The sequence below is a fragment of the Petaurus breviceps genome, unplaced genomic scaffold (assembly GCF_028583685.1).
Source record: "Petaurus breviceps papuanus isolate PSGF00001 unplaced genomic scaffold, PetGlider_PUasm1.0 582, whole genome shotgun sequence".
Taxonomy (NCBI): domain Eukaryota; kingdom Metazoa; phylum Chordata; class Mammalia; order Diprotodontia; family Petauridae; genus Petaurus; species Petaurus breviceps.
The window spans coordinates 5,642,182-5,669,587 of NW_027186390.1; the positions used below are offsets into that span (position 1 = coordinate 5,642,182).

General features: G+C 36.6%; 2 long non-coding RNA genes across 3 annotated transcripts in view; one reads left to right on the plus strand and one right to left on the minus strand.

Annotated features, from left to right (window-relative positions):
* LOC138173433 (uncharacterized) overlaps positions 1 to 20,484 on the minus strand; it is a 36,879-nt gene extending 16,395 nt beyond the window's left edge. The window contains exons 1-2 of the long non-coding RNA XR_011171391.1: positions 20,321 to 20,484; positions 4,829 to 4,916 (exon numbers count right to left, since the gene is read on the minus strand). This is a non-coding gene — a long non-coding RNA (uncharacterized lncRNA). The remainder of the gene's footprint in view (positions 1 to 4,828; positions 4,917 to 20,320) is intronic.
* Positions 1 to 27,051, plus strand: LOC138173432 (uncharacterized). Of its 2 annotated transcripts, none has more exons than XR_011171390.1 (3): positions 1 to 387; positions 13,604 to 13,677; positions 26,294 to 27,051. It is a non-coding gene; the product is annotated as an uncharacterized lncRNA (long non-coding RNA). The 2 variants fall into 2 exon arrangements; XR_011171389.1 differs by having other exon boundaries at positions 26,297 to 27,051.
* Positions 27,052 to 27,406: the final 355 nt, after the last annotated feature.

Below are 27,406 nucleotides of genomic sequence, written 5' to 3' on the forward strand. Positions count from 1 at the left end.
GATGAATGCATCAGTCAGCTCTACGCTCAGCTCCAATCGCTCTGCGTGTACCTTAATGATAACGGAAGGAAAAGAGGGCTTCGGAAATTTTACAAGAGACAAAGGAAGGGGGTAGTTGCAAGCGTTCCTAGGGTGGAAAAAGGGGGCACCAGTTTCACTGCCACCCCCCCAACTCTTCACTCACTGCACATTTATCATTCCTCTCCCCTCCCCCCAAATGCAAAACAACTAAGGGAGAGGAAAAAAAGACACCAAACATAAGGCGTGGGGCGGGGGGGGGGGGGACCCCCAACCTTGCCAAGTTTGAAGATTCTCTTTTTAGCTGTGGTCGAGTGCAAACGGGAAGCAGTTGTGGACTGCAAAAGAAAAGTATTCACCCGCATGGAGGTATTTTGTTTTTCTGTCTGCTCTGCTAATGGGATGTAAGCACCACGCTCACACAGGACAAAGGTCAAATCGAGGTTGGTAAATTGGGCAAGAGATTTGCTGCCGGATGCTTCGATGTGGATGTTTCAATACACGTCCTAAAGAGAAGCCAGTAGGTAGATTGGGGGGAATGCGGGAAGATGGAGCTGCAGCCAGCACCCTTTAGTGGAGAGAGAGGGTTTGGCTGACAGTTTAATGGGAGTGTTTTTCACCAGGGAAATCCTGAACTCCAATTCTGACTTGGGACCAGGGTAAAACTTTACTTTGGGAACCTCAGTGTATCCCAAATGACTAATCCTTCCTGAATATTCTACCGTAAAAGGTTGGCTCTCCATTGTCCCGCTTCACCTAGAATAAATGCTTCAGATCTGGAAATAATAGAAAGTCACCTTATTTAAGGGCCAGCAGAGAGGCCTTTTTCCTTTTCCTACGACCAGGAGATCTGTATGAGGATATTTGTTTTAAAAAAAAAAAAAGAAAAAGTCAGGGAAACCTGTTTCCAATTCTTTAGTTTTCAAACTTTCTCCAGGTTGGGTCTTAGAAGTTTTCGAGGAGCTGGGTTCCTTGCTGTACTGAGTGTTTACTCCTGAGTCAGCAAGCACATTGAGCTATGGTTCTAAATAGCCATGTCCTTAAAGGAGAAGTAAGGGTACACGTGTAGCAAACAATTCAGGAAGTCCATATCCCTAAAGTAGAATATAAACTTCTTGAGGGGAAAGACTATGCCATTTTTGGTTTTGTATTCCAAGCACAGTTCATCAAAAGACTTACAATTTCCTCTCTACACTGAGGTCCAAACCTTCTATAACTTACATAGAGGCTCATAGAAATCATGACAGTAACAGCAATGATGGTTTGGTTTTTTTTGAAGGGGGGAAGTAGGGCAGTTGGGGTTAAGTGACTTGCCCAAGGTCACACCTGGCTAGTAAGTGTTAAGTGTCTGTGGTCAAATTTGAATTCAGGTCCTTCTGACTCCAGGGCCAGTGTTCTATTCACTGTGCTACCTAGCCTCCCCTAGCAATATTGTTTTAAGAAAGACTTAGAGTAAGCTATTTTGACTTACATTGTAAATACCAAAATTAATTGTAAAGGATATATGAAGAAAGATACTTTATCCAGAGAAAGAACTGATAAATAGAAGTATGTATAGAAAAATTTTACATATGTATGCCTATTTCTGTCTAATGGTAGCTATCTCTAGGGCAAGGTGGGAGGAAGATAGAAAATTAGCCATCTCTGGGACAAGATAGGGGGAGGGTAGAAAAAAAAGAATAAAATTTTATTTGTTGTATATTTGAAAGGAATAACAAGTTATGCTTGGTAGATTTGCAGTTTCATGTATAATCATTTTTTATTGTACTATGTTATGGAAATGCTTGATTTATTCCATAAATATGAATTGATGTAAAAAAAAAAAAGAGAAAAAAAAATTGTGACTTGCCCAGGATCACATAACTACACAGCTAGAGATTTCCGGGACTGTATTTGAACTCTGGTCTCCCTGTCTCTAACCCCAGTACACCATGCTGTTTTGCATGTAGAAGTGCCTACTATTTAATTAATTGAATTGGCAAACTTTATCAGCTTCTTATTTAGGTATCTTTGGATATGGGTCAGTAAATACTGAAAGCAACTAGTCTAAAAGCAGACTTCAAATTAAAACCATTTTAGAAGTCTTGATAGACATCTCTGAGAGACAGATGATGGAACAAGCTTCTGCCCTTACAATGTAAGAAGAGTGATGGGAGATGGCCAAGACAGTTTTGTCTTTTTAAAAATTGGTGTCCATCAGTTCATCAGCCAAGGCTCACCACTCACCTTATGGACTCTTTTGGATAATGGGCAGCTTGGTTAACCCGGGCTCTTCATGTTTCCCAACCTCAAACCTTTATGTGCTTGGAGTTTTGCCAACTACTTTGTAGATAAAATCACTCAGATTCTACTAGCTGCTTTTGTGGTGGCAGATCCCTACTCTGGTATGACAGTTACATCACCATCACTGTCTGATAAGGTCTCAATCTACTTACCTACATTACAGAAGGAGTATTGTAAGCTGTGATGGGGAGAAGCAGTGTGCTGTATGTAGTGAAAAGAAGATGGTGTTTGGAGTAAGAAGATCACGGGTCAAATTCTAGCCCTGTCACTGACTAGGTGCATTGTCTTAGTTAAGTCAATTCATAGCTCTAAGGCTCAGGTTTTCCTATATATGAAGTGGGGATGATAATAGTTATATTACTGACTTTATAGAGTTGTTTGCAAGGATCAATTTTGGCTGCTTTGTAAAAGCATAAAGGCCTTTCAAATATAAGCTATTTTCATATTCTAGTGTGGTGGAAAGAGCTCTGAGCTTGGAGTAAAATAACTAGGGTTCCAGGCTCTATGATAAAAGACAAATAAATAAATGTCTCAGTCCCAGTTTCTTTATCTGTAAAATGGGTCTAATGAAAATTACTATCTCTTGAGGTTGTCATGAGGAAAGTGTTTTGCTGAGATCCCTAAATAAATGTGAGTGATGCTTTTAGGATTTGGACCCATTTCTCTTCCTGGAAAAGCATTTATTTGCTAAGACATTTTTAAAGGGAAAGTCTATGAATCCCTTTAAGCAAGGGAAAAATCTCAGAAAAATGACTTAATAGTACTGGGTCCTTCCATCCCTAACTGCACATATATCCTTTGCCTAAGGAAAGATTTTCCTAGGGGGCAGCCTTCTGCAGAAGTCTTTAGAAGCTCCTAGATGTACCTAAAAGAGAAAGTTCCCAACAGTTTATCATCACCAGAGGCTTGAGGACTAGAGTTGAAGGATCAGTAATTAACGTTTTATTTAGCATTTGAGGCAGAGGGGAAATAAATCTTCAAATTGTTCTTGTTTGCAATATTTTATTTTATTTTTTATTTTTTAAGCAATCGGGGTTAAGTAACTTGCTCAAGGTTACACAGCCAGGTGTTTCTGGGTGTGGTGCTAAGTATCTGAGCCTGGATTCGATCCCCAGGTCATCCCGACACTGGGGCCAGTGCTCTTACTCGCTGTGCTACCTGGCTGTTCCGTTTGCGATATTTTAATTCCTCTCTCCTACTTCTGGCCAGGTATAAATGTCACCAGTGCCAGACAAGGATGAGGGTAAAAATATTCTGAATGTCTTCCTCTTCACACTGATTCTACCAAGCAATTTTACTTCATAATCTTTTAAAATGTTAGTGCTAAGAGCAAATCCAACTCTCTCATTTGACAGATGAGGAAATCACAGTCAAGAGTAAAAAAGTGACTTGTCCAAGTCACTTTTTGGGGGGTATAGTGAAGATTTTAATACAGGTATCTTAACTCCTAGTCCAGGAGACATTCCTGTAGGAAGTCTGAACCCATCCTGTAGAAAACCAGTTTAGGAGGGGAGCCAGAAAGGACACCTCTGGATTCTTCAATAACATATTTTTTATGGGGGCTAGGATTTCCCACTGTATTATAATAGGTTTTCTTAGTGAGGAAAATGAAAGAGAAAGAAACTACTATGTTGTTGAAAAATCTCCATGCTATGGAAATAATAGCTATTCACATTCTCATAGGGATTTCAAGTTGTCAAAGGGTTTTCCTCACATCAAGCCTAGGTAGTTTAAGAATTTTTAGGCAGGACCTTCCATCATTGTACAGGATAAATACCCTCTACTAATGTATATTAGCACTTTTTTAGCTTAGTGGCCTAGAGAGTAGCCTGGGACATTGGGAGGTTTGTGATTTGCTCAGGGTCACACAGTCGGTATTTTTCAGAGGCAGACATGCCTGCCTCCACCCCTTCACTGTGGCCATCCCCTGTCCCTGGAATGCACTCCCTCCTTTCCTCCTCAGGTACCATCAGCATGAAGCCTTTTCAGCTCTGGCTTAACTGCTAATGCCTACCCTCCCTTCCAAACTACCTTCTATATATTTGTATTTACTAACATTCATGTTTATGCTGTATATCTTTTTATGTGCACTTGTCTCTTCCATTAGGAAGAGTAGGATTGTTTCATTTTTAAATGCCTAATATAGTGTCTGACACAAAGTAGAGATTTCATAAACACTTGTTGCTCAATTCTTGAAAAGGGGTGGAGAACCTATGGCCTCTAGGCTACATGTGGTCCTCTAGGTCCTCAAGTGTGGCCCTTTGACTGAATACAGTCCTAATGGGATTTGTTCTGTGAAGTTTGGATTCAGTTAAGGGCCATACTTGAGGACCTAGAGAGCCACATGTGGCCTGGAGGCCATAGGTTCTCCACCCCTGTTCTTGACCCTAAAGCCAGTTCTCTAGCCACACTATTCAATGTTGCCTCTATATGAAGTATTGTCCCTATTGTACAGATGAGTAAATTAATATTGAAATGGGTAAAATAACTTACTTGAGGTTAGGGACAGCCAGGGATTCTTACCTACCTGCAGCACTATAGCCACCAACACTTCTCCAGTTCTGTAAATTCCATATTCTTGAAAAATGGGTTGTATAGGTCAACCTCCGTTCATTCTGTAAATATTTAATTTTAAATCTCAGTTTATTTCTGTTTGTGCATAGTTGTCTCTTCTCTTCCATAATCTATAGTGAGTGTGTATTTGTAGGTCTGTACCCAATCAGTGTTTTAGATTAGATTATAATAGAGAACAGGAGAACTAGGCCTACTTTGCATATTGTTTAATAAAAAGTATCAAGTAAACTTCCATTATTGATTATAAAATGGCCACACTAACTTCCAGTTTTTAGGGTTGGTTTTAGCTTGCAAAGCAACAGCTGACTTTTGAGCTTCAGCACTGACCTATGTTTTCTTATCATTTGTCTTTTTGTGTGTACTCTCATTCAAGAGATATCTGCAAGATACTCTTGCTTACACATCCTTAGGGATAAATATCAGAACTATGTAAACTTTAAGCTGTAGATAGCAAATAAAAGAAAATTGACATTCTGTGATATTTGAGTAGATATTGCTGTGCCCACTGAAAATTAGTCCTGACTTTAGGCACATGGCTAATTCTAATGGTACCAAGATGTGATTTACATATAAAAGGATTGGGAATTGGGTGTTTGCAGTGGGAATGGAGGATTCAGTCAAAGGGCTGAACTTGAGGACCTACTGGGTCACATGTGGCCTCTAGGCCGAAGGTTCCCCATCCCTGGTCTAGGCCTAGATTCCCTGTCTGCCCTACAATAAAAAGCTCATCGTTTCTTTAACTTCAGGTTAGAAGTCCATTGTCCTAAGTCAGAGTTTCTTAACCTGAGGACCACTGACTAGTAGGTAGATTTCAGGGAACTTCACTGGGAAAAAAAATGCATCTTTATTTTCACTCACATCTAACTGAAATTTAGCATTTCTTTCAATTATAAATGCAGGCCACAAATGTTATTCTAATAAGGTGTCCATAAGCTTCATTATATTGCCAAAGAGGTTTATGACACCAAAAAGGCTAAGAACACCTGTGCCAGATCAAACTTTAGTGACCGTTGGGGATTTTGATAATTTAAATAATTTCCTGTTTTTTGACTCCCAGTTATCAAATTTGGGGTTTCCTCTATAATATAAATTTATAGTATTGACTCTCAGACTTTCCTTGAGCAGCATCCTATGCCTGAAATGCCCACTTCTAAAAAATTTACTAAATAATAATCTCACATTTATATAGTGCTTTATTGCTTTATCCTTTGAGGAAAGTATCTCTCCTGAATAGTTAAGCATTCTATAAATGTGAGTTATTATTAGCTAAAATACAATATCTTATTTTTCCTGCTAAACAGCCCTATGAATTAATTAATAATACAATTAATTAAATAATACAATAATACCAGTCCTTGCAAGGAAGACCAAGACTCAGAGAAGTTAAATGACTTGTCCACAGTCACGCAGCTAGTAATTGAGGAAGTTCGGACTTAAAACCTAGGTCTTTGGGTTTTTTTTTTTAAACCCTCTAAACTTAATAATTATCAAATAGAATGGGTATTTCCATATAGATAGTAGAACAGAGAGTACTTGAAACTGTGGCTCTATTATATACAATTTAGGTTTGTTTTTTTAATGTATGAACTAAACTTTCAAAATCACCTGCTTATCTGTAAGTCTTTCTGATTTTATCTTCTGTGCACTTAAAACATTTTTATTAATACTTTTTGTTTTAATATCACCTAAATTTCCTCTTGTACCCCTCCCCCATCTCATTCCCAGAGACAACTTATAGGATTTTTTTTGGGAAAGAAATAGGATAAAACAATTAAACAAATCAATGCATAAAAATATCATATACAGCATAATGTCAACCATGGATTCCATTTTCTACGAAGACGTAAGGGGAGGTGTCTTCTCCTCTCTCTTCTTTGAGACCAAACTAATTCCTTATATTTTCACAACATTCATTTTGTATTGTTTGTGGTGGCGCTTTCCATTTATAATGTACTCATTGTGTATAGTTTTCCTGACTCTACTTATTTCACTTTGAGTCAGTTCATATGAATCTTTCCATTATTTTCTGTGTGTACCATGTTTACAGAAAAGAAATATTTCATTACATTCATGTACCACAATTTCCTGAACAATTTCTTAATCGATATTTACTCTCTAATTTTTTTCTACCATAAAAAAGCTACTATAAATACTTTAGTTATATCCTTTTTTTTTTTGTTATGACTTTCTTTGGTCATTGCCTAGCGGTGCAATCCAGCAAGACCATATATGTTTACTATCATCTATCTATAAGAATTCATATTAAATTTTTTAATTTAGGAAATTTTTTGAATGTAAAGAACACTTTTTAATAAAATAAGTTATAACTTAGAACATGCTTACCATAATAAATAATCACAAATAAATTAATTTTGATGTTGGATGTTTTGATTTGAACAAAGATGGGCAGTATTTGGCTCAACATAAGACAGACACAGTCTTAAATGTGGTTCCACATACACTTAATTTTTGTATTTTCATTTAAATATAGAGTTTATTTTTGTATTTTGATTTAAAATGAAAATAAGGAGAAAATTATTGTTTGCACAAATATGTGGCAGAAAATGGTAGGACAATTTTATAAGCTCTCAGTGAGAGATGGAAATTAATTTAAAAAAATTTTAGCCATCCAAGAAATCAACAAAAATGAACAACTAGTTGCAATATAAACTATTTACTTTTCTGTTGGCTAATCATAAGCACTGTATTAAATGATAAATATTTTTAAAATTTAATTGCACATAATGTTTAATTTTAAACAATGTTTATATGTGTATAAACTAAACTTTGTAAGGAAATAATCACTTCAGATAGACTTTCTTTTCTTTTACCACTGGCACACCAACTACACTTTCACAGAAATTCTGTTGAACAAATGACTGATGTAGCTAACCAGTTCACATGAAAATCTGCCAGATAGTAGAAAAAGAACATGAGGTATTGTGTTGAGTCATTTCAGTTGTGCCTGACTTCATGATTCCATTTGGGATTTTCTTGGCAAAAGATACTGGAGTGGTTTGCCATTTCCTTCTCTGGCTTATTTTACAGATGAGGAAACTGAGGCCAACAAGGTTAAGTGACTTATTATTCACAGTCACTCCACTAGTAAATGTCTGAGACCAAATTTGAACTTAGTAAGATGAGTCTTCCTGACTGTTGGCCTGGTGCTCTATCCACTGAGCCATCTAGCTGCCCAACATGAGGGGAGAATAAATTTAAATTAGAAACAGCCTTAATTCTGCAATGAGAGACAATATAAATTTTGTTTCTACAGAACATTTGTGATGGTCCATGATAGTTTCAAGATAGCTTATAATTCATATCTCCAGTTATCATACATTTCATACTATGGATATACATGGTTTTTTACCATAAGAATCCAAATGTTCATAACATTCTGATCATATGATTACACAGCTGATGAGGTATGAACAGGGTAATGGAGGGGGACAGGGGAGTAACTGTGTTGCAGTGTAAAAAATGCAAATGAGAGTGTATATACATCTCTGACTATAACAAGAGAATTGGTTTATGCTCAAAAAAAAAAAAAAAAAAATCAAACAATGGTTTGGAAACAATTTGATGAAAGGTTGAGAAACTGCCAGGACACATTGTGTTCAGTAAGAAGTCAGATTTTTATGTAATCACTGCATGAATGCCAAAATTGTTCTGCATGTAATCATGATGGTTTCAAATTCCTGCAGAAACAGACCTATAATGTTTTAAACATGTACATACTTATTGTCACAGATGAAAAATATATCTGTGACATAGTTGAGCATTTATTTACTGCATAAAGTACCATTAAAGATTTTTTAAAATTACAAATCCCTTGCACTATTATCACAAAACTCCAGTGGGTTCATGAACTTCTAAATGGGAACCACTGTTCTAAACCAAACCTGCATAACTTGGCAGTAGGTAGGGATCAAAATTAAAATAGGCTAAACTTCTTTGGGCTGAAGATAGGTTTTTAGCAGTTCACTTTCCAAGTAAAGGTAACTAGAGACAGACTGATAATGATTGGTTGTCATGGGTCATGTGACAAACAGGATAGGGTGTGTAGTGGTGGGCTGCCTGAAATCTTTTGGGGGCCATATGTTGTACAGGCCTGGTCTAAACCGAATTTCTGCCAAATTATTTACTTCAGGATTTATTATTATTCTTTGTTTTGTTCCATTAATCTGTCAAATGGTATTGATGCTTGTTACTTTATTATATTGTTTGAGTCTGGAAATTCTATTTCCACTTTATATGTGTGTTAAAAACTATTCAGTGAATCTTTTTTCTTTTCTCTCCCCCCCCCTTTTTTTTAGCTTCACTCTCTTTAATACTCTATTCCCATGGGAGAAACAAATCTCTTGTAACAAATATGCACAGTAAAGCAAAATTAATTTCTACACCAGTAATGTCCAAAGCTTTATGTCTTCTACTTTATCTTGAGTTTATTGCCTCTCAGTCATGAGGCAGGTAGTATGTTTCCTCACCATGGATGTGGGATTATGAGTGGTCATTGCATTGAACAAATTTCTTAGGTCTTCTAATGTCATTTATAATATTGTTGATATTGTATAAGTTTTTCTCCTGGCTCTACTTACTTCATGCTGCATCTGTTCAAAATTCTTCCCAGTTTTCTCTGAAACCTCCTTTTTTGCCATTTCTTATTGTGCAATAGTATTCCACTGCATTATATGCCATGATTTATTCAACACTCCACCAACTGATGAATACCTCCTTTGTTTCGGTTCTTTGTTATAATAAAAAGTGCTTCTATAAATACTTTTGCGCATTTGGATGTGCTTCCTCTTTCTTTGATTTCTTTTATGTACAGGTTAATAGTTGTTTGCTGGGTCAAAGGGTATGTGTACAGTATGCTTTTGGGGGCATACTCCAAATTGTATTCTAGAATGTCTAGACCAAGTCATAGATTAAATGCTAGAGATTTTGTGTGCCTGATTTCCTTCAATTCTTCAACAAATGTCATTTTCCTTTCTTGTTATCTTTCCCAATATGATTGGCATGAGGTAGAACTTGAGATTTGCATTTCTCTGTTAGTAATTTGGAACATTTTATATATATATATATATAATGGCAATTAATTGATATTGAACTTCTTTTGAAAACTTGTTCACATCTTTTGATCATTTTTTTTTTTTTTGCTTTTTGGAGAGGGGAAAGTAGGACAGTTGGGGTTAAGTGACTTGCCCAAGGTCACATGGCTAGTTTTGTGTCAAGTGTCTGGGGCTGGATTTGAACTCAGGTCCTCCTGATTCCAGGGCCAGTGCTCTATTCACTGTGCCACCTAGCCACCCAAAATATATTTTAGATTGTAAACCTTTTTTTTTTTGCTTTTTGGAGGGAGGAAGGCAGGGCAATTGGGGTTAAGTGACTTCCCAAGGTCACATGGCTAGTACACGTTAAGTGTCTGAGGCTAGATTTGAACTCAGGTCCTCCTGACTCCAGGGCTGGTGTTCTACTCACTGTGCCACCTAGCTGCCCCCAATTTCTTTGATCATCTATTAATTTGAGAATGGTTCTTATAAATAGTTCTTAAAAATTTGAATTAGTTCTTTAAATACCCTGAATCGATAATTTTATCAGATAAGGTGATGAGACCTTAATCAGAGAAAAATTGCTTCAAAGGTTCCTGCTTTGCACTTCCCCCTTTGTTCCCCTCCCCCCTTCCCTATTTCCCTTTTAATCTTAACAATATTGCTTTGCTTTGTTTTGTTTTTATGCATTTTATGTTAGTAGAACTTTCCATTCAATCTTTCTTGATCCTCTCTATCCTGGGTTTGGCCATGAAGTCTTCCCACCCATAGCTGTTTGAGGCATTTTCTTCCTTGTTCCTCTTATTTGATTATGATAAGACCTTTCAGTTCTAAGTTCATGTATCCATTTGGAACTTGTTTTAGTATATAATGTGAGATATTGGTCTATACCTAATTTCTGTTAGATTTCTTTCCAGTTTCCCTAGCAGTTTTTGTTGACTAGTCCTTACCCCTTTGGCTTTATCAAACACAATATTACTGTTTGTTTTTCTTTGTTGTTTACCAGTTAATTCCATTGATCTACATTTCTATTTTTTTGCTTTTTGGAAGGGAAATGTAGGGCAATTGGGGTTAAGTGACTTGCCCAAGGTCACACGGCTAATTTTTGTTTTAAGTGTCTGAGGCTGGATTTGAACTCAGGTCCTCCTGACTCCGGGACCAGTGCTCTATTCACTGTGCTACCTAGCCACCCCTCCATTTCTATTTTTTAATCGGTATCAAATAGTCTTAAGGATTACTGCTTTGTACTAAAGTTTGAGATCTAATGTTTAGTTCCATTTTCTATTAAAAAAAATTAATTCCTTTGAAATGCTATACTTTTGGTTCCTCTAGATAAATTTTATCATTTTTTTCTAGTCTTATAAAGTAATCCTTTGATAATTTGATTTTTATAGCACTAAATACTGAAATTAATTTAGATAGTACTGCCTTTGATTATATTTTCCTGATCTACCTGTAAGCAATTAATATTTCTTCAGTTATTTAGGTCCTTCTTTATTTCTGTTAAGAATGTTTTGTAGTTGGATTCACATGGTTCTTGTCTTGGTGTCTTGGTTGATAGAATCCCAAGTATTTTATACATTTTGTATCTATTTTTATTGGAATTTCTTTTTCTATTTATTTCTTCTGGCTTTCATTAATAACATATAGAAATGCTTGTGATTTATGTAGGTTTATTTTATGCCCTGATATTTTGCTGAATTTATTGTTTCACTTAATTTTTAGGTAACTCTTTTGTCTTATTCAGAGAGATGATCATGTTTACAAAAAGTAATCTTTTTATTCCCTCCCCCTCCAAATATAGTCCTTTGATTTTTTTTTCTTGTCTTATTGCTTTAGCTGGCATTTATAGAACTACATCAAATAATAGTTGTGAAAACTATTTTAACTCTGTTTAACTCTGATTTCACTGGAAAGGCTTCTAACCTTTTCCCTTTACATATGATGTTGGCATCTGGTTTTAGATAGATAGCACTTATCATATTAAGAAAACTTCTGTTTATTCTTTTGCCTTCTAGTGTTTTTAAAAGAAAAAGGTGTTGGTTTTTGTCAAAAGCTTTTAAAGCTCTCTTTAGGATTTACTATTGTTATAATCATGCAATTATTATTAATCTGTTCTATTATATTTATAATTTCTTTATATTGGAGTAGTCCTGCATTCCTGATATGAAGCCAACTTTATTAGTTTTAAAATACATTGTTGTAGCCTCTTTTCTAACATTATTTAATATTTTTGTGTCAATATTGATTAAAGATAGTGTTCTAAAGTTTTCTTTCTCTACTTTGTCTCTCCTTGGTTTAGGTATCAAGAGCAAATTTGTGTCATAGCAGTTTGAAAGGATACCTTAAAAAATAAGTATTTTGCATGTTTGATAGAATTCACTTATAAATCCATCTACCCCTGAGGTTTTGTTCTTTTATTGCTTGTTCAATTCTTTTTTTTATGATATTGGCTAATTTAAACAATCTTGTTTTCTTTTGTTAATCTGCGTATTTTATATTTTTTGCGGTTATTCATCTCATAATATTTTTTGCCATATAATTGGACAAAAAAAGTTTCTGAGTTTCCTGTATTTCATATTCAATTATTTTCTCGCTTTTTTACACTAACAATTTGATTTTCCTCTCTTTTAAAAAATACAATTCTACATACCTTCTTTTGCCTTCTAGTGTTTTCTCTATCCTTAAACTCCTTGTTTATCAATTAATGGGATTTTAAATTTCAGTTTTGTCAAATCTCTTATTTGACTTTCAGAATTTTTACTTTGGTGTTTGATTTTAAAAATTTTATTGCTCTTCTAGTTTTTTTTTTAAGGTTGCATGTACAATGTATTGATCTGTTCATGTTCTCTTTCTTTGCTGAAAGCATTTAGAGAGATAAATCTTCCCCTAAGGGCTATTTCAAATGAATCTCTCATATTTTCATAGTTGTCATTGTTTCCATTTTTTAAATGATATTTTCTATTGCTCTCTGCTTTGTCCTTTCATTCACCAATTCTTTAGGGTTAAATTATTTAGTCTTTAATTGATGATCAATCCTTTTCTTCAGTCACCCTATGTTGAATAAAATCTTACTGCATTATAGTAAGTAAATGATATATTTAGTATTTTTGCTTTTCTGTATTTTTGTGAGATTTTTGTGCCCCAATCAGTTTTTATAAAAGTAATATGCCCAGCTTAGAAATACATAAAATGTACTACTTTTATTTTAACCATTCAATAATCACTAGAAAATTATTACATATATCTTTTCTCAAGTTTTATTCAGGTCCTTAACTTCATTCTTGTTGATATTTTTGTTAGATTTGTCTAGATCTCAATGGGATATGTTAAGCTCCCCTACTAATATAATTTTATTGTCTATTTTTCCCTGAAAACTGATTAACCTTTCCTTTAATATTTCAATGCTATGCCATTTAGTACACTCTTATTTACACAAATGTATAGAATTGACACTTATATGTTATAATGTTTTAAAATTTCATGTGGTATCCCTTATTTTATATATATATATATCTATATCTATATCTATATATATAGATATACATAGTGTCTGGTTTTATTGCTGCCTTATCTGAAATCAACATACCTACACCTACTTTTTTTAGTTTATCCAAAACATAACAGATTTTGTTCCAGACTCTTATTTTAAGTCTGTGTGGACCTTTATGTTTCAGATATATTTCACATAAAGAGTATCTTGTTGGAGTATGCTGTCTAATACATTCTGATGTCCTCTTCCATTTTATGGGTAAGTTCTTCCCATTAAGGTGCATAGTAATAAGTGTTATTTCTCTATTTGCTCCAATCCTAGCATGCTTTTTTGAGTTCAACTCCTTGGGTTATGTCCCTGCCAGTGAGAACTCTGGGCTAGAAAGTAAATTATTTTTTAAGGATATCAAGTTAGCTGTTTGAATGTTTATAGAGTTAAATTGCAGTATATACTGATCTAGTGGCAGTAGAATTCTTTGGCTTTCTTAAGGGCTGACCTTTGGTTCAGTTCCCTGGAGAGACTCAAATAAGAAGATAAGTAGGAAGCAAGCCAAGGGTTTAAACCTGGTCTTTGGTATCAGGCCAGGTTAAAAAAAAAATAAAGTGGCCAGGAAATCACTAACAGAGCATGATCACTTCCAATTCACTTGCCATTACAAGGTCTCTCCATTCACCAAACAAGAATCTTGATGACTGGGCTTTCTAAGTATGTTCTAGAAATGTGGCTGTTCTTTCTTGGGAAGAAAAGAACAAGAATAGCTGCTTGATCTTTGTAGATTGTATAGGTCAAAACTTTTAAAATGGGGAGATGTTATATGTAAAAACCTATAAACAGAAGTATGTATAGAATAATTACATATATATATATTAAAGGAATAACACATTATATATAATAGGCTCACAGTTTCATGTGCATCTTTTTTATTATAGTATATTATGGAAATGCTTATTTTATTCCATAAATTAAAAATAAAATAATTTAAAAAAAAAATTTAAGAAAATGGGGGGAGTAAAGAACCGGCCTGGAGTCAGGAGGGCACTTAACACACACCCACCCACACACACACACACACACACACACAAAAACTAGCCGTGTAACCTTGGGCAAGTTACTTAACCCCAATCGCCCTCCAAAAGGCAAAAAAAAAAAATATGGAGAAAAAGAGGAAGCATAAGAGTTTGCAAAGTTCTCTCATCTGCTTATTATCAACCTCCAAATAAGGATCTTAAGATTCTCTGGTGCTTTATTCATCTGTGTTTTTGCCCCAGCTATACTATAAAGTTTTTAAGGGAAGGGAGCTTGTTTTCTATTTTTTTTTTCTTTTTGGAAGGGGAAGGTAGGGCAATTGGGGTTAAGTGACTTGCCCAAGGTCACAGGGATAGTTTTCGTGTTAAGTGTCTGAGGCCGGATTTGAACTCAGGTCCTCCTGACTCCAGGGTGGGTGCTCTATTCACTGTGCCACCTAGCCACCCCTGTTTTCTACTTTTTTGATATCTCTGAAGTATCAAATTCAGTGGACACACAGGAGCTTGCTGGATGATTAGATGAGTGAATGAATCAACATGTGACTGAATGAATGACAAGTCATATAGGTTAGAACATAATACATCATAGAACATCATACATCAAAGATATGTGCATTTTATAAGCTGCCTCTTTATTCAGGTGGGGAGGGAAAGAGGAGGGTACCATGTCTGCAGGAGGCTAGTTTTTTTGTAGTTAATAAAAGGTAAGCTAATGTTTTCTGAAAAATTTTGCTTTTGGAGGAACAGTAGGAAGGACATTTTAGTTGATATACTATTCTTATCTGTTCCTTGTATATGACTTGCTTAACATTAGTAGACATAGCAGATAAGGAAAAAATATTTTCAAAAATACTAAAACATTTTGTATCTTCTAACTGACCATGAAAATTGTTACCTGTATATTTCTTACTAGGTATGAATCCTTTTGCTGTATTTCATTCACTTGAACTTAAATACAAAAAGCCAAAAAGGGACATTTCTATGTACACAGCACAGCACAAAGAGAGGATTCAGTATATAATCATGAATTTGTGTTTCAGACGGTTCACTTTTATAGAAAGCGATGTAGTAAATACTACACATTGTTTTCAAAGCTCTTTTGCCGTTATTTTAGAGAGAACTTTTGTTCCATTTGTTTAATAAATATTTACTAAATACTTACTATGTACAAAGCACTGATAGGTACCTGGGAAGATAGTTTAGATAAGACACAGTCCCTGAACATGGAACATCTAGCACTAGGATAAGTTGCAATTATAGATAACTACAATTCACACTATTACAGTATAGGTGCATTAGAGAGGCATAAGCCAGATTTATATGAGGTCTGGTGAAGGCCATTATAGACTGAGAACTCAGGACAGGCTTAATGTATAAGAAGGCATTTGGCGGGTTTAAGGGATGAATGGAAATTCAGGCATAGAGAAGAAGGAAGATATGTGTATGTATATACACATGTACATACATACATCATCATTTGCTCTCTTCTCCTAGTAAGACTTGATGACGGTTGATAATGTTGCCTCTGTTTCTTTTACACTCTTTATATTAAGTGTGAGTTGATTTTTTAATATCCAACCAGTAGGCTGATTATCCTTTACCACAAAGCTTGATACATAACCCCCAGTTTATCTTCAGTATCATCATACATGGTACAGTGGCCTAACCAGTACACAGAAATGTAACCAGTACACATTTTACTACGTATTACTTACTTTTAGGCCTTATTTGATTATCAACAGGAAATCTGGGCCCACATTTACCTATACTGTAGGCCTTAGAACATCATTATAAAACTGGACTCAATTTTGGGTGATTCCCCTTTTCCTCCTAGAGAAGGATTTATGGTTTGGGGTGAAAACCATAAACAACGCATTGGTTTTGAATGGTTTCGATTTGAGTTTCTCCCTCTAGCAATTCAAAGCAAACTCAGTAAGTGCTTCAGGGTCCTTGTCCTGCTGACACAAGTGATAATCCGTATCACTTGGCAGTTTGAAAGTTAAAGTATTGAAACTAAGGGCTACTTATATAGAAATTAATTTTAAATGACCAAGCCAAGAGGGGAAATGTAGAATAACAGATCTGTAATTATAACTTCTTGGAGACAGCCCTGGGCTGTTAAAATGTATATAACTGAAGCTACATTTCATCTTTACATCAGAGAAAACCTACTTTAGTTGAATGCAAGTCACCTTAGATAGTGCATCCATGGTTTCCTTTAAAGCTTAGCTTAAATAGTACCTTCTGTGGCTCTTTTCCCATCTTTCAGTTGGTAGAGCCACTCTAAGGTTGCCTATGTATCTTGATCTATATCTTGCCACTATATATGTCTAGATGACTCAAGAGTAGAAAGTGAGGCAGGTGCTTTTGCACAATCCTGCCTCACTTAAATCCAATTAACTTACAAGTCACAGCCTTGCCTTCCTGATGTCATAGTCCTCTTTGAGAATGAAGGACAAACACAGCACCACCATATCTACCTTGAATGTACCTTATGAGGTTCATGTTGTCTTCTATATTGCATTTAAGTTCCTTGAGGACAGAAAATGCCTTTGTGTTCTTGCCTTTCCATACACCCCCAGCACAGTTTGTGACATCTTCATAAATGCCCATTGTTAGAGTCGTAAAGGTTGTGGCTCCCAGAGTAGAAACTGAGAGATAATAAGAAAAGGGCTTCTGTAAGGCCATCTAGCACCTTGTGGGTAGTAAATAAATAACAAATATTAACCTGCCATGATCATCATTAGGAAGATAAAATTAAATGACAACAGGATCTTATTTGATTCTGCAGTATGACAACCTTTGGATAAAATAATCCAAGGGAGTAATGAAATAGTCCAAATGTTTGTTTTTGTTTTGTTTTATTTTAGAGGGGTTTCAATAACAGAAATCAGTGGAAATAAGCATGTAGTTTTAAGTTAGGTAAAATGTGCAAAATAATCACTACAGTTGAAACCTAGGAATGGCTATGATGGATGGCACCCTACTGGCCTGGGTCAAGTGTCCTGAGGATACAGAACACAGAAAAGGCCGAGTGTAATGGTAAGAATGGCAATAAAGAGGGAGGTAGGGAGTGCAGTGTAGTAGAAAAGAATGCTGGATTTGGAGTTTGTGGATCTGAGTCCAAATTCCACCTCTGCAACTTACTATCTGTATTACCTAGGGCAAGTTACTTCACCTCTAGACCTCAGTTTCCTCAGGTGGAAAATAAGGGGGGGTGTCTAGGTGGCGCAGTGAATAGAGCACCAGCCCTAAAGTCAGGAGGGCCTGAGTTCAAATCCAACCTCAGATACTTATCATGTACTAGCTGTGTGACCTTGGCCAAGTCACTTAACTCCAATTACCCTGCCTTCCCCCCTCCAAAAAGAAAAAAAAAAGGGGGATTTGAACTAAGGGATTCTTAACCTGGAGTCCACAGAAAGTTTTTAGGAGGTCTGTGAACTTGGATGGGGAAAAAATGTACACCTTAATTTCAACATCATTGGTTTTATTTTTAGTACTACATATTTTATTTTATGCATTTAAAAACATTCTGAGAAGGGGTTCAAAGGTTTCACTAGGCCACAAAAGTGGTCTATGAAATTAGAAAGGCTAAAAGGTCCTGAACTAGATAATCTATTAAGAACCTCTTCTAGATTTGATTCTTTGATTCTATGAATTAATAAGGCAATAGAGAACAATTGGCTAAAATTAAGAAAGTGCCATAGACTCTCTACATAGAAAACTCACTTGTGTTTTTGTTGTTTTATGAGGAAAAAACCAGTCAAGACTAAAGCCCACAAATTTAAATTTTAAAAAAAGATCTTAGTTATATTTTCATAGATAATATAATGAATGTTGATAGAAAACACATGTTGTTTGTCCTCTGTTTAAGAGGACCAATGACATCCCAGGGTGATTTAAATGATGAAGAATTGCATAAAATCATCAGCATTACTTTTTATTCCAAAGTTATTAAAGTCCAGTGGCAAGACAAAAGTCAGAATGACTGGCAGTGGCCTGGGACAAAGGGGATGACTTTGGTGTCAGACCCAAGCTCTAAGTGCTCCACAGGGCCCAATTCAACTTCCTATTCCACCACAGGAAATCATCACATGCTTGGGTAGACATCCCCCTAACTCACCAATGGTTCTTGAAGCCCATCAGTTACCCTCAACCTGCCTTAGCTGGTCTGCTGAGATGGTTTATGGGGTGTGGCTGCTATGCATGCTACTCCTAGGGGTATATGGAGTGTTCAGGGAGGATTAGCACCTCTGGTATGAGGGCTTGCTGAGCCCTTTTCAGGGCTGCTCACCTACCTTTGGTGTCTATCTGGCCCTCAACTCTCACCTTTGACTCCAACGAAGACAATGCCAATGATGACAGAGGAATCTCAGATAAGGTAAAACAGAAATAGCTAGTCAATGTGGGATTTTTGCTTCTACCTTGTTCAGCGGTAGAGGATGAAGTTTGCTAATAAGCCTTGGTATCAAGTTGCACTGCTCAGTGGGAAGGAGTTGAATGGCATGCAAATGATAGGGAAAGATGTGAAAGCTCTAGGCCAGCCAGATGCCAGATGATGTTGAATATTCATATATTTTAAAGGTTTTCATTTATTTGTGAATTTAAAACAACACAGTCCCTCACTGTTACTTTGTCAACAATTTATTCCCATATTTAATACATTACTTTAATTTTTTAAAAGTTCCCATCAAAATCTGAGACTTTCTATACCAATCTGCATTATTGACAAACTGGATCCTGCAAAAAGTGTGGACTATTTCCCCAAATGTCCAGGATCATGGAGCCTGGCAAACAGAGATGTTTGGTTTTTTGGCTTTTTTGCTCAGCCATTGGTTTTAGAAAATCCTTTTCCATTTGCTTTATACCAGGAAGCTCCTTAGATCTTAGTTACTTGTATAGCTACAAAGACTGAATCAAATGTTGGCTGACAAAATAAACCCTGGTTTTAAAATTCTCTACTTGGGCTTCTGGATAAAACGCTTGTTTACTGAAACAAATGTTTTATTTGGAAAACTTTTGCCAGTGTGGATGCTATCCAAGTAACACACCAGGATGTACTGGGATAGTGATGTCATAGGCTTGATGAGAGCTGGCAATTACAGGACCTATAAGGTAAGTGCTATAAAGTTCACTTTTGGAGCTTTTAACAGAAGCTCTAAAATCAGGAAAATATGAAAAACAAACTGCCTCCCCCAGAATTCACTTCTACTTACTGGGCCATTCAACATACTGACTCCATACCCCAGAAGCTAACTTATCATTTTAAAACAATACCAGTTACTTCTTCTGCAAGTTTTTCTCTTTGGATATAGTGACCATTTAATAACGAACACAAAAACAGTTTCCTATAGGGATAAACTTTTCTTTAAGTTGAATGTATTTTAAAAACTTCAAATGAAAAATGTTAGTACCTCCTCGATCTTTTATCTGAAGAAACTAAAAACTTCATGTAACATTATTCATGGACCTGTAGAATGTGAAACCTGGGGGGTGTGTGGCGGGGGAAGGCCTCAAAAATCATCAGGTTTTTGGTAGATCTGGCTTAAAGCAGGTTTATCATGGAACTCAATTGGGAGGTTCTATCTAGTGCTAAAGCACCTTACTGAGAAATGTCTCAACAAAAAGAATGTGTCTATATACATGAGAGAGTGAGAAGACTGATTTTGGAGACAGGAAGACGTGAAGTCCTGTCCCTGACATATTGTATCCATGTGACCTGGACAAGTCACTTAATCTCTTGATGTCCCAGGCGACTCTAAGACTAAAAGTTACATACTGAATTGCCCAATGTACCTCAAGTGGAGGGAGTTTCCACCCTGGAATTTCTCTATAGGAATGAAATAAGCCAGGACTAAACAAAACATAGCACCTACCTTGCAAAGTATACCAATGACCTATATACACATATCTTCTTGGGGTTTCTCTTCAAAACATATGGTTCTATGCATTCTGGAACTTGTCCTCACAAGGCAGGAATACCAAAAAAAGAAAATACAAAAGCAAAGAAACCAGTAAGAAGGACAACTTCACAATTTTTTAAACAAATGAAATCACCTTTTCAGGGCTAGAAGAAATTTCAAAGATCACTGAATATAATTTTCATATTTCACAGCTAAGAATAATTGAGGCCCAGATATATCAAAAGATTTGCCCAAGTAAGAGTTATGATTCAAATCCAGGGCTTTTTCCATGACACACTGCTTCTAGGAAAGCTTAAAAAATGTCTAAGTCACTAAGCATCAGGCCCTTGGACAGGCTGTCTTAACTCAAGGTCCCCAGATTTCAGAGGCTCAGTGAACTTCAGTGGGGAAAAAATACGTCTTTGTTTTTTACTTATCTTTGGTTTCCTCTGAATTCCTATGTATTTTTGTGTATTTTAACATATTATTCTGAGAAGGGGTCCATAGGCTTTGCCAGATTGCCAAAGGGGTATAATACAAAAGAAGTGAAGAATCTCTACTCTAGAAAATGAAAAAGACTAAAACATTCTAATAAAAGTATACTCTCCCTACCAGGGGCTTTGGAAAGGTTTCCGGTAGAAGATGGCATTTTAGCTGGGAAGTCGGGAGACAGAATTGTGGAGGGAGAGCATTTCAGGTATGAGAGACAGCCAGAGAAAATGACCAAAGCCGGGAGATGGGAGTGTCTTGTTTGAGGAACAGCACGGATGCCAGTGCCTGGGGAAGGCAAGGGTTGTAGGGTGTAACAAGCCTTGGAAAAGAGATGAGGGTGGGGAGGAGGGGCTTTGATTGTCAAATAGATGATTTTATATGTAATTCTGGAAGTGACAGGGAACTAGTGAAGTTTACTGAGTATGTAAGGGGTGGAGTGGGGAGGGGGATGACATGGTCAGACTTGGCTTTGAATGGAGAGAGACTTGTGGCAGGCAGACCAACCAGCAAGCAGGCTATTGAAATAATCCAGGTGTGGGATGAGGGCCTAAACCAGGGTGGTACCATTATCAGAGAAGGTGGGGTGTTCAACAGATGTTGTAAAGGTTAAATTGAAACGCTTTGGCAAGGGATTGGTTATGGGAGGGAGAGGGAGAGTAGAACTGAAAATACCACCTAGGTTTTGAGCCTAAAGGGTTGGGAGGATGGTGGTGGCCCTGATAGTAATAGGAAGTTTGGAAGAAGGGAAAGTTTTGGGAGAAAAATAATTGAGTGCAATTTTGGACATGTTAAGTTTAAGATGCCTACTGGACATCTAGTTCAAGGTATCTAAATATGTAGCTGGAGAAATGAAAACTAGCAGTCAGTAGAGAGGTAGGAGGGCTAGATAAGTAACTGTGAAAACCATGGGTCTGAGTTCTAGCATAGGCAACATCAAAAGAATTCAAGAATAATATTTTTTAGTCTCTGCTATGCAGCTTTCCCTTTTATGAGGGAAACATCCTCTATTTTTCTATAACTATTCCATATGTCCCCCCATTTCAACCTTTCCATAATTTAGTAACAATAAGTCTTTGGAAGTTGCTGAAGACTCAGATTTGGACAAAATTGAAAGGAGGCAGGATCTGAACCCAGGTCTCTCTGACTTTCTACACCAGGCTGACTCTCAACTATTTCATACATTTAACTTAAGTCTGTAGAGGTATTTTCATAGCACCCAGTACCACAGCTCTTAGGTACTCTAGGCATTGTGCTAACATCACAGATACTCAACTCCACTGGAACCATAAGGACTTTCTTAACTTTAGGAAACCTTTGTTTTACCAAAACCCTGGGATTTTAAAAAAATCAACTTTTTAAGTCCTAGATAACACACAAGCTCATCTTTAAATATTCTTTTCAAAAACTGTTCTGAAAGCCTTATTTTAAATCACCTTTTCCTTCATGCTCCCCACCTCCGCAAGCATCCATCATAAGGAAGAGTGCAGGAAATAATAAAAAGATTAACTGCTAAACATCAAGAATCAAATATACTGCCTGGGCAGAAATGTGTCAACTATCATGAGGCTGGCTAGGGACCAAAGGAACCAGAGTACAACATAAGTGAGCTTGAGGGATGGGCAGGCATTTGAAGAAGCAGAAGGATTTGGTTAAACGCATTCCTGACAAAACAAAAGGGGTACAGCTTTAATACAATAAATTAACACAGAGCAAAAGTGAGATAAAAGAGTACCTTTTCTCAGTTCATCATCATCTTATTTTTCCCCTAAAAATATTCTTTTGTGGATTTGTCTTTGACCTCTAAAAGTTTATATATGTATGTGTATATATATATTACATATATAGATATGTGTGTGTATATACACACACACACATATACATATATTTTTTTTCTGGAACAAAGCATTGGAGATTTGAAGGGAAACTATAAAGAAGTTAAGGCATCCAGCCTCAGGCACTTAACACTTACTAGCCGTGTGACCTTGGGCAAGTCACTTAATCCCAATTGCCCCTCCAAAAAAGCCAAAAAAAAAAAAAAGTTAAGGCATGCTAGACTTGGGGTGGCCTTTTCTTCAAAAATTTTCCCAAACTCCCTTCCTCTTCTCTACATACACTAAAAATCCATTCCCTCAAGTTCTAGCTGTATAGCAATATAGAACTGATGATGCTATTAATTAGCTATGTGACCTTGTTCAAGCCATCTAACTTCATTACACCTCAGTTTCTTTCTCCTGTAAGATGAGCATTGGGGGCTGATTTCCAAGTTCCTTCTTAATCTGTATTTTTATGAATCTACAAAATTAACAGCTCTTCTTTCCTTGGGCAATCATGTTTGAAGCACTTAAAAAAATGTAATAAGGTTGGGTCTATTCTGATCATGTATCCAAAAAATAGTCCTGGAGACAAAGCTGTTGTTTCTCACTAAGCAAAAACCATCTTTCAAAGTTTGTCCTGTGTGTGGTGTCTGGGTAGGAATACTGCAATCACGTTCTGTTCCAGAGTGCTCAAGTCAGTGGAGTTGTATGGGAATCAGAATTTGCATAAGGCCCTTTTCAAGAGAGAATCTAATAAATTCATTCAACAAGGCTGTGTTGGGAGGGGGTGGAAGGGAATACAAATACAGAATTACTGTACCAGGATTGAAATCTCCTCATGTTCTTACTTGCAAAGATAAAATACCTGTGCCTAAGGTCAGTTCTCCTCCTGGAGAGTGCAGATTATGAACTTCCATAATGAAATTCTTCAGTCTGTCTGCTAGATATTACTAAGCTTGGAGAAACATGTGTGATGAACATTCTTCTTATTTAAAACAGTGTTCAGTTTCAGTTCCAACACTGATATTGTTTCAAAACTGTTTTCTCAAGGCCCTTTAGCACACAGCATTATGAAAAAAAAAAAGCTGTCAAACTGGTTTTAACACATCTTTTCAAGACCGATAAGCATGAGTTAGACAAAGCAGTTTTGAATAGGATAAATTCAGAATTAGTCTAGAAGTTTGTCAAAGTGGATGGCAATTTTAAAACTCGAGGCTGTTTAATCATCCCAAGTCGTTAGAAACTAGTGAAGAGATCTTTCCTGTAACACATGAGTGAACAGTTTTTCTGGAACGGTATTCTTACATCCTGTTATACTGTCTACCTTTAAACCTGTTTTGTGGGTATTATGAGTGACTGAGTCCAAACTGCAAGTGAGTTTAAAAATGAGTTATTCAGTGTGTAAAAAGAAATTAAATCTTAGCTTGCTTTAGAGTTGTGGCATATAGTATTGTTTTTCTCTAACTGAAGATTTAATATAAAAAAATTAATTTTATGATACTATCTTTTACATTGCAATAGATTTAGAAATCTTCGTTGTGGATTTAGAACTTTTTTTGATGGAGCAGTAAAGTCTCTGGATTAAAAGCATGAAGTTCTAGGTTTAAATCTGACTGACTTAGTTGCTTATTTTCACTGGTCCTCAGTTTCCTCATCTGTAAAATGAGGGAGTTGGAATTGATGATATCTACAACACCTTCCAGCTCTAAATCTTTGATCTTTATGATCTTTTCTTCTACTGTTTCTGCCCAATGACTTATATTCCCATAGTTCAGGTACTCCTTATCTCTCTTGCCTCTCCCTTTCTCCCTCCTCATACTCCCTCTCCCAATCCATTCTATATACTAGGTCTGATTAATTTAGCTAAAATTTGGTTCTGATCATTTTATATCTTCTTCAAATACTTTCAAAGACTTTTTCTTATTTACTAAGTAAATATTCAAACTTCTTATGCCTGGTGTTCAAACCCCTCCATAATTTGGCTTCGACCTAACTTTATAAACTGATTTCAGTTCAACAAACATTAGCACTGTACTAGGCTGTAGGGATAGACAAAGTTTAGAGACGACACAATGCCTATCATCATAGAGTTTATAATGTAATAGGGGCCATGACGCATATACAGACAAATCAAATACAAAACAATATGTGAGGATATTAGAGACCTATACAACAAAGTGAGTTCCAAAAGCAAAAAAAGTCTTTTTGTTTGGGCTGGGCCTGGGGGATCAAGGAAGGCTTTTTAATAGTTTTTTGGTTGTTGTTGTTTTGTCTTTTTGGAGGAGGGAAGGCAGGGCAGTTGGGGTTAAGTGATTTGCCCAAGGTCACACAGCTAGTACATGTTAAGTGTCTGAGGCTGGATTTGAACTCAAGGCTTTTTAGAAGAAGTGGTCATATTTTACTACTGCTCATTACCTCCCCTTGAATAATCAATGCTTCGGTCAAACTGGACTAATTGCTGGGTGTGCCTTTCCCATTTTGCTCTGCCTATAATGTTCCTCCTGGCCCTTCTTATGTCTAATTCCTTCCCATCCTTCAAAGCCCAGCTCAAAAGTCAACTCCACGAAGTCTTCCCCAATCTCCCAAACTGGAAGTAATCTCTATTTCATTTCACTTTCACATTATTCCTTGTAAGACTTTTGTATTTGTCATCTCTTTTAGATTCTAAGTTCCATGAAAGTAGAGATTCTGTCTTATTTCTTATTTGATCCCCAGAGCCTATTATAGTGCCTAATACTTGGGGAAAGAACCAAGAATAGAAAGTAGACCTGTGTTAAGAACTCCTACTTTAGGGATTTAAAGCCCTTTACAACTTGACTCAAACCCATGATTCCAGACTTATTTCATATTATCCCCCCCTGCACATTCTGCATTCTAAACAAAATGGCCTATTTGCTGGTCCCAAGACATGACATTCCAATTTCCATCTCTGTGCCCCCATATTTGGAATAGTCTCCTTCCTCATCTCTGGCCCTGTCAGTCTTCAACTCCATGCCAGGCTCACCTAAATACCACCTCTTACACTACTAGGTTATTCTGGATCCTTCTGAGTTGATAGCATTGTCCTTCACGTTTCCAAATGATTTTGCATTTACTTAGTGTGTATTTTGTATTTATTTATTTATCTGTGAAGATGTTTCTCTCTAACAGAATGTAAGCTCCTTAAGGATAGGAATTTTTTTTCTCTTCTTTTTTGTGTTCCTCCTGCTTACAGGTAGAAGTGCCCATTGCTTGCTGGATGCTGGTGCTAATAAATGCTGGTTGAACTGAATTGGGCTTGTCTGAGTCTGGTGGTTGTTGCCCTTTAAAAAACCTTATCCTAAATCTTGGATTATCCATTTGCCTCCAGAATAGGGTTTGTAAGAGCTAAGGTTTTGGCCTATAACTTCATTCCCTGGTCCATTCTGTCACTGAGGAATACTGTCAGTTGCCTCAAAATACCTAACTACAAGATGAACTAAATATGCCACCTCCTGTGAACAATACCAAATCCTCTCAAGGAGGCTGGGCATCCAGAGGTACAAGAGATGATTTAATCAGGCCAGAGTTATTGCATCACCTCTAGCATATTTGATGTACATTATTGTTTGAGTGGTTAAATATGGTACACAAAGCTCCTAAACCCACATCTCCTACCCAGCAGGGCAGAAGGCTCCTGTCATATCCACTGCATGTAAATACTGTTACATCTGGAAGGCTTTCGCTGGCAGGACACAGAAGAACTTCAAGCAGTGTTCATCTATGTTTGCACAACAAAATAAATATAAGAAATAAAAACCATGATGAAACCAGGACTGGATTATCTGCCCCTCTCCCTACAAGAATTCTCAGACCACACCCTTTTTGGATTCCTAGGACGAATAGATGAGGAGGGCATATCACATAGATTTCCAATAGCTCTACATCTCTTGAGCTAGCTTGCCAATAACAAAGCTGACATTTAGATAGCATCTTATGGCTATAAATCACTTTCATGGATAAGAACTTATCTGATGATCACAGCAACACAGTGAGTTATTAAACCCTTTTACAATTGAGGAAACTGAGGTTTACTGACTTGCTAGTCAATAATTGAGCTAGTGCTGAATGCAGGAGTTTTGGACCAAAATTTAACACTCCTTTACCCCAGCAACAGGAATAACTGGCAAATGCTTAGGGCAAATGATTCACGTAGAAGTGGGAGAATTTTATTTTATTTTGATTTTTGGAGGGGGGAAAGGTAGAGCAATTGGGTTTAAGTGACTTGCCCAAGGTCACAGCGCTAGTTTTGTGTTAAGTGTCTGAAGCCAGATTTGAACTCAGGTCCTCCTGACTCCAGGACCAGTTCTCTATTGACTGCACCACCTAGCTGCCCCAAGAGAATTTTAGAAAGTATTTTTTGAGATGACATCCTATAAGAGTTCCTTGCTCTCTTTTAACCCTTGGGGCATTCATGATAGTACTATTTCATTTTTTTGTTTGTTTTTTTTTGGGGGGGGAAAGGCAGTTGGGGTTGTTACTTGCCAAGATCACATGGCTAGTAAGTGTTAAATGTCTGAGGCTGGATTTGAACTTAGGTCCTCCTGACTCCAGGGCTAGTGTGCCACCGTGCCACCTAGCAGCCTCGTAATATTACATTTTTTTTATAGCACATTAAAGTTAACAAAGTACTTTACTTACTGTAGCTATGCAAGGTAGATAGTACAAATATTATTTTTTTCCCATCATACCGATAAGAAAACTGAGGTTGAATTTAAGTGATTTGCTCACTGTC